Below are 16,799 nucleotides of genomic sequence, written 5' to 3' on the forward strand. Positions count from 1 at the left end.
TGCTATATGCAAAATTCTTTGTCCCTTAAGGCAACAGATTACAGCCCCCCCCCCCCCCCCCCCCCCCCAGGCTGCTGTCGTATTAACAATAGCTTGGAGCTCCAGAATGGACAAGAAAAAACGACGAGAATGGCTCGAGCAGGGCGTTGCTCACGGGGCGGTCGCTCGTGCCATGCGGTCGCACGTGCTCGGGCCCGCTAAATGCTACTTGTAGCTTTAATTATTATTATTATTATTCTTCCGACTTTTCCGTCGCCTTTTTGAGGCCTTTAACATACCCCAAAACTCACCAAATTTTGTATACACATCAGGAGTCGCGAAAAATTTCATATTTTATAGGAGAACGGCATAGGTAAACAAAAATGGCTCGATAGCGCCACCTGCAAAATTTGTTTTCGCGAGCACCTCCATATGCTTTATAGTACAAACCTGATTTTAACAGGGCATGTTCATCGGATAGAAACCTACAAAAAAGTCTCTTGGGACCAAGCTGTCAGTCGCACAGGAAGTCTGATATTTTGATGACAATATGTCATTTTTGCTTCATTTTGGACATTTGCAGGCCTCGCTCTAGAACGAACTCCTCCTAGAGATTTGAGAGTAATGACTCCAAACTTTGGTTTTGTAAACTAAACACATGTCCGATGTTAAATTGCAAAGCTTTTAAGTTTTTATGGATGTTTGTGACCATGGCGGCGCGTCAAAATTGGAGGTCGTTTCGAAAACACGCCATGAAAAGAAAAATGGCCATTACTCAGCCATGCATAATCCAATCTGATCCAAAATTGATGTGCATGATTGTAGTCTGACCCTGAACACATCAGCAGTGAAAAAATCTGGAAAAAGTGTAGCGCCACCTGCTGGCAAGAGGAAATGACATGTTTTACTTGGAGCATCACTGCTCCCAGTAGGATGAGCCGACACACCTGAAAATGACGTCCACCTGTTGAAAAGCCATTGAAGTTTACTCTGACAAAAAACCATAACTTTCAATGCGGGGGTGTGGTCGTGACAGAGCGGCAAAGTTGGGCATCTCGCCATGCACACAAAAGTTGCTCTCACGTGCACATTCCTTGTCCAATCTCACTGAAATTCAATGGATATGATGAAGCTTCTATTCTGAACCCATGGATATGACAATCTTGGACGAGCTCTATAGCGCCACCTAGTTATTGCATTGGGCACATTCTGCCCTGTATTTTCTCTTTGCTTTGTCCGATGTGCATGAAATTAAAACTGGAGATACTCTGAAGGGTCCTCTCTCATAATCTGAAGTTTCATGGGTGTACACCTGACGGTGCCTGCGTAACAGGAAGTGGTCGATTATGTGCACCCAAATAATAGAAATTTATTATAAATCAGCCGTTTGTCTCAGGAAGCTGAGATTTCAGAATTAGATGCCTTTAATAACCTCCAGCTTTGATATGTAACACAAAAGGGTCTATGAGAAACTTCATACCTCTTTTTTTCCTATGCAATTTGGGACTGAACAAAGATTTTTAGCATAAATTCTGTTTAGGTTATCAGCACCAAAGACTACACTTTAATAGGCATTTATGTGCTACTGCTTCCTAAAAAAATTCAGAATGATTGAAGTTACAGGTGACATCTTAGAGAGCATTACATCCAAAAAGGTCCGAAAACGTCTTTTTAGGCAAAACTACAAACACCTATTTTTTTTCATAACTTAATCATCATATATCAACACCATTTATTTTTTTAAATGTAGGGATCTGTGTTTGCTGCCTTCCATATTTTTTTCAGAAGTCCAGGTGAAACAGATGATTTAAAAAAAATCCTGATTCATCCCAAAACCTGTGCTTTTTCCGTCTGGACTCCAAACAAGTGTGTTTTAAAATTACTTATGCTTCAAATATCCACACCAAGTTTCACACGCATATAGCTGAACATGTCTAAATGCTTCTTGAATATTCTTTACAGATATAAAATGAACTGGTCAACTGTAGGATGTCATTTCCTCTTACATGCTTCAGTTTTTTCCTCATGCTGCAGCCTGCTCCTCAATCCGCCCTGTTGCTGGAGTCAAATTTCACCCCCCCCCCCCCCCCCCACACACACACACCAGCTGCCTATTCATATGCTAACTAACCCAGAGGTGAGGTGACAAGAGTTTAGACACAAGAGGGAGGGCAGACTGCTTTTTCATTTGTTTTGTATGTCTTTCATAGATTTTTATGAATAATCATTGCTTTTCTAGTCATGTAAAATGCAATTAACTTAATATTTTATCTTTTTTTTTTTACAAACAAAACATATGAATGTGCTCCAAAACAAAACCCAACTCTCAGTACAGTTCTACAGATGTAACATAAGACTTAGACAGTAAATGTCTCTTTTATCCTTTTTTAATCAATGCTGCAACTTCTTTTCCTTAATATAAATCCAATGAAATTGAACTACAAAACCAAAAAACACAACGTATAGCAAATTTCTCTAAATAAATTATGTGTATATACAATATGTAGCACTTTTAAACAAAATAATAACAAATCCTTCCAATACAAGCACAGAAAAATGGAACACAAAATTTAAAACCCAAATTTGAAATGGCAATTTTAAAAAGATAATTTTTTCAGCCTGCTAAAAGTGCACAATTGGAAAAGCTCTTTTATATAGACAACTGTTTGGTTGCTTAGAGCTCTAAATATAAAAACAATGCCTTTATGGACGTGGCACGGATGGCACGGATGTTCAGCAGGGTAAACCCCAGGAAAGCGGCGGGACCTGATGGAGTTCCCGGAAAGGTTCTGCGGGCCTGCGCCGATCAACTCTCCCAGGTCTTCACAAAAATCTTCAACCTGTCGCTAGCTCAGGCTTTCATCCCTGCTTGCCTGAAGTCATCCACTATCATCCCGATACCCAAAAAGTCCTCATCCACAGCCTTCCTCACGGACTTCCGCCCAGTTGCACTCACTGCTGTCATCACAAAGTGTCTGGAGCGGCTGCTCCTGGGACACATCAAAGACTCCCTCCCTCCAATCTTCGTCCCCCACCAGTTTGCTTACAAAGCAAACAGATCAACGGATGATGCCATTTCCATCACCCTCCACACTGCGCTGAGCCACCTGGAACACAGAGACACCTACGCCAGGATGCTCTTTGTGGACTATAGCTCAGCCTTTAACACAATCATTCCTGACATTCTGGTCAACAAACTGTCTGAACTAGGACTCCACCCACTCACCTGCTCGTGGATCAAGGACTTCCTGACAAACAGACCACAGACAGTCAAACTTGACCCCCACCTCTCCTCCACCCGGACGCTGAGCACAGGCTCCACACAGGGATGTGTGCTGAGTCCTCTGCTGTACACACTGTACACAGCAGACTGCAGACCAGCCCACACCAGCAACACCGTGGTGAAGTTTGCAGACGACACTACTGTGGTGGGGCTGATCTCTGGGGACGACGAGACGGCCTACAGAGACGAAGTCCTGAAACTCTCAAGGTGGTGTCAGGCTAATAACCTCATCCTGAACACCACCAAGACCAAGGAGATCATCCTGGACTTCAGAAAAAACAGAACAGATCCACCCCCACTCTACATCGATGGAAACTGTGTGGAGAGGGTCCACAGCTTCACCCTCCTGGGCACCACCATCTCTGCTGACCTCACATGGTCTAACAACACCATGACTGTCATCAGGAAGGCCCAGCAACGCCTGCACTTCCTGAGAAAACTTAGGAGGAACGACGTCAGCCAGGAGCTGCTGGTAACGTTCTACCGCTCAACCATTGAGAGCATTCTGTCCTATGGCATCACAGTGTGGTTTTCCCACTGCACTGAAGCAGAACGGCAGAGTCTCCAGAGAATGGTAAAGACAGCGCAGAGGATCATCGGCTGCCCCCTCCCCTCACTGAAGGACATTTACCAGTCTCGCTGCCTCAGCAGAGTGACTAGCATCACCACTAACTCCACCCATTCTGCTTTCCCTCTGTTTGAACTGCTGCCCTCTGGAAGGAGGTACAGGTCCATCAGAACCAGGACAAACAGACTAAGAAACAGCTTTTTTCCACAGGCAATTATCATACGGAATGCACATACGTCCACCAACCACACCTCACTCTAATTTTACTACAATGCGTGCAATATCCTGACTGTCTAACCGGGTCACTGTGCAATAACTTGATATTTATTAAGCTGTGCTCACAGCAACTCATGTAATTCCTTTCTATTTTATTCACAAATATTTAATATTTAACAGTTTCTGTCCATATTGTTCATTTTTGTTAAGAGTTGTAAATACAGTATTTCTTTTTCTATTCTATTTTTATTTTTATTTTATGTAACTCCTTCACTCCAAGGCTGCTGCAATTTCATTGTATCCCCATGTACAATGACAATAAACGATTCTGATTCTGATTTTATCACTTAGACACAGATGGAGAACCATATCAACTGGATTGGTAACAGCAACAACCACCGACCAAGCCGGCAAGCCCTGGCAGAAAAGATCCCCACAAGAAACACTGCAGGCTGTTCCATAAAAAATATAGTTTTACCATTGCCTTGCAGATCACAGTTGAAGTGGTTTAGTTTTCCTAAAAAAATTCAGAATGATTGAAGTTACAGGTGAACTTTTAGACAACATTTGATCCAAAAAGGTCCGAAAACGTCTTTTTAGGCAAAACTGCAAACACCTATTTTTTTGCATAACTTATCTTTCAAATATCAGCACAAAAAAATTAAAAACGGTAGGGATCTGTGTTTGCTGCCTTCCATATTTTTTTCAGACTTAAAAGTGTAACAGATGATTTATAAAAAATCCTTTTTCATCCAAAAACCTGTGTTAAATCTGTCTAGACTCCAAACAAACATTTTTTTATGGTAACTTATGTTTCAACAATCGACACCAATTTTCACAGACCTATAGCTGAACATGTCCCATAGCTCCCTGAATATTTTCATAGATATAAAATGAACTGGTCATTCTAACATCTGGCATTCTAACATCTAACATCTTACATGTCAAAGCCTCTCTCAGCCTGGCTCTGCTGAAGGAGTCGTGTTACAACCCCGCCCCCTCCTGCTGGGACCCCTGCTATGTAAATTAGCAAGCAGTGAACAGAGAGATGAGGAGTAAGAATGGCCATTACTCAGGCATGCATAATCCAAAGACAGCCAGTTAAACACTGAAAGACATATTTTTTCGGTATGTCTTTCATACATCTTTAGTATTAAAAACTCTCCAAGATGAATGTGCCTGACTCCACCTGCAGGTGGATCACAGACTTCCTGACGGACAGACAGCAGTAAGTGAGGCTGGGGAAGCTCGTCTCAGATACTCGGACCACAAGCACCCGATCCCCCCAGGGCTGTGTCCTTTCACCCCTGTTACTCTCCCTGTACACAAACAGCTGCACAGCTGGTCACCTGTCTGTCAAACTCCTGAAGTTTGCTGACGACACCACACTCATCGGCCTCATCTCTGACGGAGATGAGTCGGCCTACAGGAGTGAAATAGCCAGGCTGGTGTCATAGTGCAGCGCTAACAACCTGGAGCTTAATGCTCTGAAGACAGTGGAGATGACAGTGGACTTCAGGAAGGCCCCAGCCCCCCTCCCCCCTGTCATCCTCTGTGACTCCCCGGTGACCTCTGTGGAGTCCTTCTGCTTCCTGGGAACCATCATCAGCCAGGACCTCAAGTGGGAGCAGAACATCAGCTCCATCACTAAGAAGGTCCAGCAGAGGATGTACTTCCTGAGGCAGCTGAAGAAGTTTCATCTCCCTGAAAAGATGCTGGTAGACTTTTACACCGCCATCATCGAATCCACCCTCACGTCCTCCATCACAGTCTGGTTCGCTGCGGCCACGGCCAGAGACAAGGCCAAGCTGCAACGCGTCATCCACTCAGCAGAGAAGGTGATCGGCTGCCACCTCCCGTCTCTCCAGGAGCTGCACATCTCCAGGACCTGGAGGCGGGCAGCCAGGATTGTAGCCAACCCCTCTCATCCAGGACATAATCTCTTTCGGCCCCTCCCTTCTGGCAAGAGGCTCCGGTCCATCAGGACCAGGACCTCGCGCCACAAGAACAGCTTCTTCCCCACTGCAGTCAGCCTGCTGAACAGTACCCCAACTCCCCCAGGTGACCCCCCCTCCCCCCCCCCCCGCCCACCAAAGGACTGTCGGTGCCACTTACAGGCCCCACCATCCCAGCCCATCTGTGCTCCCACTTTAATTCACCTTACTCTACTGTATATAGTGTGTTGTTGTTGTTAACTTAATTTTTAACTTATTCTTAATTGCACTATACACCAAGTCAAATTCCTCGTTTTGTAAAGTGCGCTCTACTGAACCTGCCAATAAAACTTTTTCTGATTTCTGATTCTGATTCTGATTCTATTAATCATTGTTTTTTATTCATTCAAAATGCAATTAAATCAATATTTTATCTTTTTTCTTTTCCTTTTTCTTTTTTTTTTTATCTCTTATATCCTTTTTTATAATCAATGTTTGAACTTCTTTTCCTTTCTATTGTCATGGTTTCAGTTTGTTGTCTTTTTTTTCGCTTTAGTTCTTGTTCTGTCTTGTTTGGTTCTGTTTCCTGTTTTATTTTGAAAGGTTTCCTGTATTGTCATGTTTCTTGAGTTTTACTTCCTTTGGTCCCCATCTGCCCTAATCGTGTTCACCTGTGTCTTGTCTGCCCTGTCTGTATATAAGTCTTGTCTCTGCCTTCCTCCTGTGCTGGTCCATTAACTTCTGCTCATGTTGTTCACGTCTTCTTGTCTGGCGTCCATGTCCCTTGCCATGCCACAGTAAGTTTTTGTTTTTAGTTTTGTCATCCTGCTCTGCAGCGCTTTTTGTTAGTTAAATAAACCCACTTGCCCTGAACCCGTTTGCCTCCCGTCTCTGCGCCTGGGTCCTACCTGCTCTCGAGCCTCCCTCCCACACGACATCTATACATCCAATGAAATTAAACTACAAATCAACAAACACAACTGATAACAAATGTCTCTAAAAAATGATGTGTATATTTGCAGAACCTTAAAAACACCAAACAAATAACAAATGCTTCCCAATTAAAGCACAAAAAATGGAACACAAAATGTAAAACCTAAGTTAGAAATTGCAATTTGAAAAAGATACTTTTTTCAGCAGCTTTTCAAAATCAATCACCAATTCTACTCTTCTGTGGATGAAACAAAGAACTCCAGAACAATGAAGCCATTTCTCTAAGTCTCTCTCACCTTCAGTTTTAAACAAGGTCTGTGAAAATCCACCATACATTGGTCACATGAACTCAGAGACCTGCTAAAAGTGCACAATTGTAAAAGCTCTTTTATATAGACAACTGTTTGTTTGCTTAGAGCTCTAAATATAAAAAAAATGCTTTTCTATCACCTAGACACAGATGGAGAACCATATCAACTGGATTAATAACAGGGTGGCATGTTTAGACAACATGAAGCTGTCCATCACATTTTTGACCTAAACATGTAAACACATCCTTGGCTCTGCGGTTAGGAAATGGTATTTGGGAATCTCTTTATACCAGGAGCCAGCCTGGCCATTGGAACATCGCCACAGTGCCCATCCAGACTGGGACAGCAACGGGGTCCACTTCAGAGCCGTGAGCTGCTGTGTTTAACTCCAGCTGTCCCAGCAAGGGAGACAACTGCAGCAACATCCACTGACCAAGCTGACAAGCCCTGGCAGAAAAGATCCCCACAAGAAAAACACTGGCTCAGGCAGGCTGGTCAAAAAAAAATAGTTTTGCCATTGTCTTGCAGCTCGCAGATCAAGTGGTTTAGTTTTCCAGTAATGTCAGTCAAGAATGCAAGTTCAGATTCACCATATTCATATTCACCATATTCAACAGACATCTCCTCCAATAGCACCTTAAAAATCCTGTGCTGTTTTGCTTTGCAGCTGAGGTTGTTTACGATTTTCAGAATAAGAGTCATTATATGTCCAGAGCCAATCACTTCTGCACATAAGGCCTGCTGGTGAATGACGCAGCAGTAATGCAGACATTTTGGAAAGTCTGGGTCAGCTTTACAGTGAGTGATGAAACCTGTTTGTCTATTGATCATAGCAGGAGTCCCATCTGCAGTCACTGCTACCAGCTTTTCTAATTGTACCTTTTTCTGCACAAAAACTCCTTCACCGTGTTATACATTTCAACTCCTCTTGTAGTTGTCTGTTAGGGCAGATGTGTCAGGAGTTCTTCTCTTGTGGAAACCAAAAGCTATGCTGTACTGTTGCCGTCCACAGACTCATTACACTGGACGTTAACCACCTGCACTTTGCAAGATCCCGGTCCAGCTAATTGGCCAAGTTATCAGACATAGCTGACACTCATCTAGACATTGTAGTGGAAATTGAATGAGTTCTATTGTTCTCATCCTTAGGGACAGTGATAGCAATTATCATCATTGCTTGAATTTTTTTCATGCTATATGCAAAAGTCTTTGTCCCTTAAGGCAACAGATTACAGCCCCCCCCCCCCCCCCCCCAGGCTGCTGTCGTATTAACAATAGCTTGGAGCTCCAGAATGGACAAGAAAAAACGACGAGAATGGCTCGAGCAGGGCGTTGCTCACGGGGCGGTCGCTCGTGCCATGCGGTCGCACGTGCTCGGGCCCGCTAAATGCTACTTGTAGCTTTAATTATTATTATTATTATTCTTCCGACTTTTCCGTCGCCTTTTTGAGGCCTTTAACATACCCCAAAACTCACCAAATTTTGTATACACATCAGGAGTCGCGAAAAATTTCATATTTTATAGGAGAACGGCATAGGTAAACAAAAATGGCTCGATAGCGCCACCTGCAAAATTTGTTTTCGCGAGCACCTCCATATGCTTTATAGTACAAACCTGATTTTAACAGGGCATGTTCATCGGATAGAAACCTACAAAAAAGTCTCTTGGGACCAAGCTGTCAGTCGCACAGGAAGTCTGATATTTTGATGACAATATGTCATTTTTGCTTCATTTTGGACATTTGCAGGCCTCGCTCTAGAACGAACTCCTCCTAGAGATTTGAGAGTAATGACTCCAAACTTTGGTTTTGTAAACTAAACACATGTCCGATGTTAAATTGCAAAGCTTTTAAGTTTTTATGGATGTTTGTGACCATGGCGGCGCGTCAAAATTGGAGGTCGTTTCGAAAACACGCCATGAAAAGAAAAATGGCCATTACTCAGCCATGCATAATCCAATCTGATCCAAAATTGATGTGCATGATTGTAGTCTGACCCTGAACACATCAGCAGTGAAAAAATCTGGAAAAAGTGTAGCGCCACCTGCTGGCAAGAGGAAATGACATGTTTTACTTGGAGCATCACTGCTCCCAGTAGGATGAGCCGACACACCTGAAAATGACGTCCACCTGTTGAAAAGCCATTGAAGTTTACTCTGACAAAAAACCATAACTTTCAATGCGGGGGTGTGGTCGTGACAGAGCGGCAAAGTTGGGCATCTCGCCATGCACACAAAAGTTGCTCTCACGTGCACATTCCTTGTCCAATCTCACTGAAATTCAATGGATATGATGAAGCTTCTATTCTGAACCCATGGATATGACAATCTTGGACGAGCTCTATAGCGCCACCTAGTTATTGCATTGGGCACATTCTGCCCTGTATTTTCTCTTTGCTTTGTCCGATGTGCATGAAATTAAAACTGGAGATACTCTGAAGGGTCCTCTCTCATAATCTGAAGTTTCATGGGTGTACACCTGACGGTGCCTGCGTAACAGGAAGTGGTCGATTATGTGCACCCAAATAATAGAAATTTATTATAAATCAGCCGTTTGTCTCAGGAAGCTGAGATTTCAGAATTAGATGCCTTTAATAACCTCCAGCTTTGATATGTAACACAAAAGGGTCTATGAGAAACTTCATACCTCTTTTTTTCCTATGCAATTTGGGACTGAACAAAGATTTTTAGCATAAATTCTGTTTAGGTTATCAGCACCAAAGACTACACTTTAATAGGCATTTATGTGCTACTGCTTCCTAAAAAAATTCAGAATGATTGAAGTTACAGGTGACATCTTAGAGAGCATTACATCCAAAAAGGTCCGAAAACGTCTTTTTAGGCAAAACTACAAACACCTATTTTTTTTCATAACTTAATCATCATATATCAACACCATTTATTTTTTTAAATGTAGGGATCTGTGTTTGCTGCCTTCCATATTTTTTTCAGAAGTCCAGGTGAAACAGATGATTTAAAAAAAATCCTGATTCATCCCAAAACCTGTGCTTTTTCCGTCTGGACTCCAAACAAGTGTGTTTTAAAATTACTTATGCTTCAAATATCCACACCAAGTTTCACACGCATATAGCTGAACATGTCTAAATGCTTCTTGAATATTCTTTACAGATATAAAATGAACTGGTCAACTGTAGGATGTCATTTCCTCTTACATGCTTCAGTTTTTTCCTCATGCTGCAGCCTGCTCCTCAATCCGCCCTGTTGCTGGAGTCAAATTTCACCCCCCCCCCCCACACACACACACACACCAGCTGCCTATTCATATGCTAACTAACCCAGAGGTGAGGTGACAAGAGTTTAGACACAAGAGGGAGGGCAGACTGCTTTTTCATTTGTTTTGTATGTCTTTCATAGATTTTTATGAATAATCATTGCTTTTCTAGTCATGTAAAATGCAATTAACTTAATATTTTATCTTTTTTTTTTTACAAACAAAACATATGAATGTGCTCCAAAACAAAACCCAACTCTCAGTACAGTTCTACAGATGTAACATAAGACTTAGACAGTAAATGTCTCTTTTATCCTTTTTTAATCAATGCTGCAACTTCTTTTCCTTAATATAAATCCAATGAAATTGAACTACAAAACCAAAAAACACAACGTATAGCAAATTTCTCTAAATAAATTATGTGTATATACAATATGTAGCACTTTTAAACAAAATAATAACAAATCCTTCCAATACAAGCACAGAAAAATGGAACACAAAATTTAAAACCCAAATTTGAAATGGCAATTTTAAAAAGATAATTTTTTCAGCCTGCTAAAAGTGCACAATTGGAAAAGCTCTTTTATATAGACAACTGTTTGGTTGCTTAGAGCTCTAAATATAAAAACAATGCCTTTATGGACGTGGCACGGATGGCACGGATGTTCAGCAGGGTAAACCCCAGGAAAGCGGCGGGACCTGATGGAGTTCCCGGAAAGGTTCTGCGGGCCTGCGCCGATCAACTCTCCCAGGTCTTCACAAAAATCTTCAACCTGTCGCTAGCTCAGGCTTTCATCCCTGCTTGCCTGAAGTCATCCACTATCATCCCGATACCCAAAAAGTCCTCATCCACAGCCTTCCTCACGGACTTCCGCCCAGTTGCACTCACTGCTGTCATCACAAAGTGTCTGGAGCGGCTGCTCCTGGGACACATCAAAGACTCCCTCCCTCCAATCTTCGTCCCCCACCAGTTTGCTTACAAAGCAAACAGATCAACGGATGATGCCATTTCCATCACCCTCCACACTGCGCTGAGCCACCTGGAACACAGAGACACCTACGCCAGGATGCTCTTTGTGGACTATAGCTCAGCCTTTAACACAATCATTCCTGACATTCTGGTCAACAAACTGTCTGAACTAGGACTCCACCCACTCACCTGCTCGTGGATCAAGGACTTCCTGACAAACAGACCACAGACAGTCAAACTTGACCCCCACCTCTCCTCCACCCGGACGCTGAGCACAGGCTCCACACAGGGATGTGTGCTGAGTCCTCTGCTGTACACACTGTACACAGCAGACTGCAGACCAGCCCACACCAGCAACACCGTGGTGAAGTTTGCAGACGACACTACTGTGGTGGGGCTGATCTCTGGGGACGACGAGACGGCCTACAGAGACGAAGTCCTGAAACTCTCAAGGTGGTGTCAGGCTAATAACCTCATCCTGAACACCACCAAGACCAAGGAGATCATCCTGGACTTCAGAAAAAACAGAACAGATCCACCCCCACTCTACATCGATGGAAACTGTGTGGAGAGGGTCCACAGCTTCACCCTCCTGGGCACCACCATCTCTGCTGACCTCACATGGTCTAACAACACCATGACTGTCATCAGGAAGGCCCAGCAACGCCTGCACTTCCTGAGAAAACTTAGGAGGAACGACGTCAGCCAGGAGCTGCTGGTAACGTTCTACCGCTCAACCATTGAGAGCATTCTGTCCTATGGCATCACAGTGTGGTTTTCCCACTGCACTGAAGCAGAACGGCAGAGTCTCCAGAGAATGGTAAAGACAGCGCAGAGGATCATCGGCTGCCCCCTCCCCTCACTGAAGGACATTTACCAGTCTCGCTGCCTCAGCAGAGTGACTAGCATCACCACTAACTCCACCCATTCTGCTTTCCCTCTGTTTGAACTGCTGCCCTCTGGAAGGAGGTACAGGTCCATCAGAACCAGGACAAACAGACTAAGAAACAGCTTTTTTCCACAGGCAATTATCATACGGAATGCACATACGTCCACCAACCACACCTCACTCTAATTTTACTACAATGCGTGCAATATCCTGACTGTCTAACCGGGTCACTGTGCAATAACTTGATATTTATTAAGCTGTGCTCACAGCAACTCATGTAATTCCTTTCTATTTTATTCACAAATATTTAATATTTAACAGTTTCTGTCCATATTGTTCATTTTTGTTAAGAGTTGTAAATACAGTATTTCTTTTTCTATTCTATTTTTATTTTTATTTTATGTAACTCCTTCACTCCAAGGCTGCTGCAATTTCATTGTATCCCCATGTACAATGACAATAAACGATTCTGATTCTGATTTTATCACTTAGACACAGATGGAGAACCATATCAACTGGATTGGTAACAGCAACAACCACCGACCAAGCCGGCAAGCCCTGGCAGAAAAGATCCCCACAAGAAACACTGCAGGCTGTTCCATAAAAAATATAGTTTTACCATTGCCTTGCAGATCACAGTTGAAGTGGTTTAGTTTTCCTAAAAAAATTCAGAATGATTGAAGTTACAGGTGAACTTTTAGACAACATTTGATCCAAAAAGGTCCGAAAACGTCTTTTTAGGCAAAACTGCAAACACCTATTTTTTTGCATAACTTATCTTTCAAATATCAGCACAAAAAAATTAAAAACGGTAGGGATCTGTGTTTGCTGCCTTCCATATTTTTTTCAGACTTAAAAGTGTAACAGATGATTTATAAAAAATCCTTTTTCATCCAAAAACCTGTGTTAAATCTGTCTAGACTCCAAACAAACATTTTTTTATGGTAACTTATGTTTCAACAATCGACACCAATTTTCACAGACCTATAGCTGAACATGTCCCATAGCTCCCTGAATATTTTCATAGATATAAAATGAACTGGTCATTCTAACATCTGGCATTCTAACATCTAACATCTTACATGTCAAAGCCTCTCTCAGCCTGGCTCTGCTGAAGGAGTCGTGTTACAACCCCGCCCCCTCCTGCTGGGACCCCTGCTATGTAAATTAGCAAGCAGTGAACAGAGAGATGAGGAGTAAGAATGGCCATTACTCAGGCATGCATAATCCAAAGACAGCCAGTTAAACACTGAAAGACATATTTTTTCGGTATGTCTTTCATACATCTTTAGTATTAAAAACTCTCCAAGATGAATGTGCCTGACTCCACCTGCAGGTGGATCACAGACTTCCTGACGGACAGACAGCAGTAAGTGAGGCTGGGGAAGCTCGTCTCAGATACTCGGACCACAAGCACCCGATCCCCCCAGGGCTGTGTCCTTTCACCCCTGTTACTCTCCCTGTACACAAACAGCTGCACAGCTGGTCACCTGTCTGTCAAACTCCTGAAGTTTGCTGACGACACCACACTCATCGGCCTCATCTCTGACGGAGATGAGTCGGCCTACAGGAGTGAAATAGCCAGGCTGGTGTCATAGTGCAGCGCTAACAACCTGGAGCTTAATGCTCTGAAGACAGTGGAGATGACAGTGGACTTCAGGAAGGCCCCAGCCCCCCTCCCCCCTGTCATCCTCTGTGACTCCCCGGTGACCTCTGTGGAGTCCTTCTGCTTCCTGGGAACCATCATCAGCCAGGACCTCAAGTGGGAGCAGAACATCAGCTCCATCACTAAGAAGGTCCAGCAGAGGATGTACTTCCTGAGGCAGCTGAAGAAGTTTCATCTCCCTGAAAAGATGCTGGTAGACTTTTACACCGCCATCATCGAATCCACCCTCACGTCCTCCATCACAGTCTGGTTCGCTGCGGCCACGGCCAGAGACAAGGCCAAGCTGCAACGCGTCATCCACTCAGCAGAGAAGGTGATCGGCTGCCACCTCCCGTCTCTCCAGGAGCTGCACATCTCCAGGACCTGGAGGCGGGCAGCCAGGATTGTAGCCAACCCCTCTCATCCAGGACATAATCTCTTTCGGCCCCTCCCTTCTGGCAAGAGGCTCCGGTCCATCAGGACCAGGACCTCGCGCCACAAGAACAGCTTCTTCCCCACTGCAGTCAGCCTGCTGAACAGTACCCCAACTCCCCCAGGTGACCCCCCCTCCCCCCCCCCCGCCCACCAAAGGACTGTCGGTGCCACTTACAGGCCCCACCATCCCAGCCCATCTGTGCTCCCACTTTAATTCACCTTACTCTACTGTATATAGTGTGTTGTTGTTGTTAACTTAATTTTTAACTTATTCTTAATTGCACTATACACCAAGTCAAATTCCTCGTTTTGTAAAGTGCGCTCTACTGAACCTGCCAATAAAACTTTTTCTGATTTCTGATTCTGATTCTGATTCTATTAATCATTGTTTTTTATTCATTCAAAATGCAATTAAATCAATATTTTATCTTTTTTCTTTTCCTTTTTCTTTTTTTTTTTATCTCTTATATCCTTTTTTATAATCAATGTTTGAACTTCTTTTCCTTTCTATTGTCATGGTTTCAGTTTGTTGTCTTTTTTTTCGCTTTAGTTCTTGTTCTGTCTTGTTTGGTTCTGTTTCCTGTTTTATTTTGAAAGGTTTCCTGTATTGTCATGTTTCTTGAGTTTTACTTCCTTTGGTCCCCATCTGCCCTAATCGTGTTCACCTGTGTCTTGTCTGCCCTGTCTGTATATAAGTCTTGTCTCTGCCTTCCTCCTGTGCTGGTCCATTAACTTCTGCTCATGTTGTTCACGTCTTCTTGTCTGGCGTCCATGTCCCTTGCCATGCCACAGTAAGTTTTTGTTTTTAGTTTTGTCATCCTGCTCTGCAGCGCTTTTTGTTAGTTAAATAAACCCACTTGCCCTGAACCCGTTTGCCTCCCGTCTCTGCGCCTGGGTCCTACCTGCTCTCGAGCCTCCCCCCCACACGACATCTATACATCCAATGAAATTAAACTACAAATCAACAAACACAACTGATAACAAATGTCTCTAAAAAATGATGTGTATATTTGCAGAACCTTAAAAACACCAAACAAATAACAAATGCTTCCCAATTAAAGCACAAAAAATGGAACACAAAATGTAAAACCTAAGTTAGAAATTGCAATTTGAAAAAGATACTTTTTTCAGCAGCTTTTCAAAATCAATCACCAATTCTACTCTTCTGTGGATGAAACAAAGAACTCCAGAACAATGAAGCCATTTCTCTAAGTCTCTCTCACCTTCAGTTTTAAACAAGGTCTGTGAAAATCCACCATACATTGGTCACATGAACTCAGAGACCTGCTAAAAGTGCACAATTGTAAAAGCTCTTTTATATAGACAACTGTTTGTTTGCTTAGAGCTCTAAATATAAAAAAAATGCTTTTCTATCACCTAGACACAGATGGAGAACCATATCAACTGGATTAATAACAGGGTGGCATGTTTAGACAACATGAAGCTGTCCATCACATTTTTGACCTAAACATGTAAACACATCCTTGGCTCTGCGGTTAGGAAATGGTATTTGGGAATCTCTTTATACCAGGAGCCAGCCTGGCCATTGGAACATCGCCACAGTGCCCATCCAGACTGGGACAGCAACGGGGTCCACTTCAGAGCCGTGAGCTGCTGTGTTTAACTCCAGCTGTCCCAGCAAGGGAGACAACTGCAGCAACATCCACTGACCAAGCTGACAAGCCCTGGCAGAAAAGATCCCCACAAGAAAAACACTGGCTCAGGCAGGCTGGTCAAAAAAAAATAGTTTTGCCATTGTCTTGCAGCTCGCAGATCAAGTGGTTTAGTTTTCCAGTAATGTCAGTCAAGAATGCAAGTTCAGATTCACCATATTCATATTCACCATATTCAACAGACATCTCCTCCAATAGCACCTTAAAAATCCTGTGCTGTTTTGCTTTGCAGCTGAGGTTGTTTACGATTTTCAGAATAAGAGTCATTATATGTCCAGAGCCAATCACTTCTGCACATAAGGCCTGCTGGTGAATGACGCAGCAGTAATGCAGACATTTTGGAAAGTCTGGGTCAGCTTTACAGTGAGTGATGAAACCTGTTTGTCTATTGATCATAGCAGGAGTCCCATCTGCAGTCACTGCTACCAGCTTTTCTAATTGTACCTTTTTCTGCACAAAAACTCCTTCACCGTGTTATACATTTCAACTCCTCTTGTAGTTGTCTGTTAGGGCAGATGTGTCAGGAGTTCTTCTCTTGTGGAAACCAAAAGCTATGCTGTACTGTTGCCGTCCACAGACTCATTACACTGGACGTTAACCACCTGCACTTTGCAAGATCCCGGTCCAGCTAATTGGCCAAGTTATCAGACATAGCTGACACTCATCTAGACATTGTAGTGGAAATTGAATGAGTTCTATTGTTCTCATCCTTAGGGACAGTGATAGCAATTAT

The sequence above is a fragment of the Oryzias latipes genome, chromosome 7 (genome assembly GCF_053564925.1).
Source record: "Oryzias latipes strain Hd-rR chromosome 7, Olatipes_Hd-rR_3.1".
NCBI lineage: Eukaryota > Metazoa > Chordata > Actinopteri > Beloniformes > Adrianichthyidae > Oryzias > Oryzias latipes.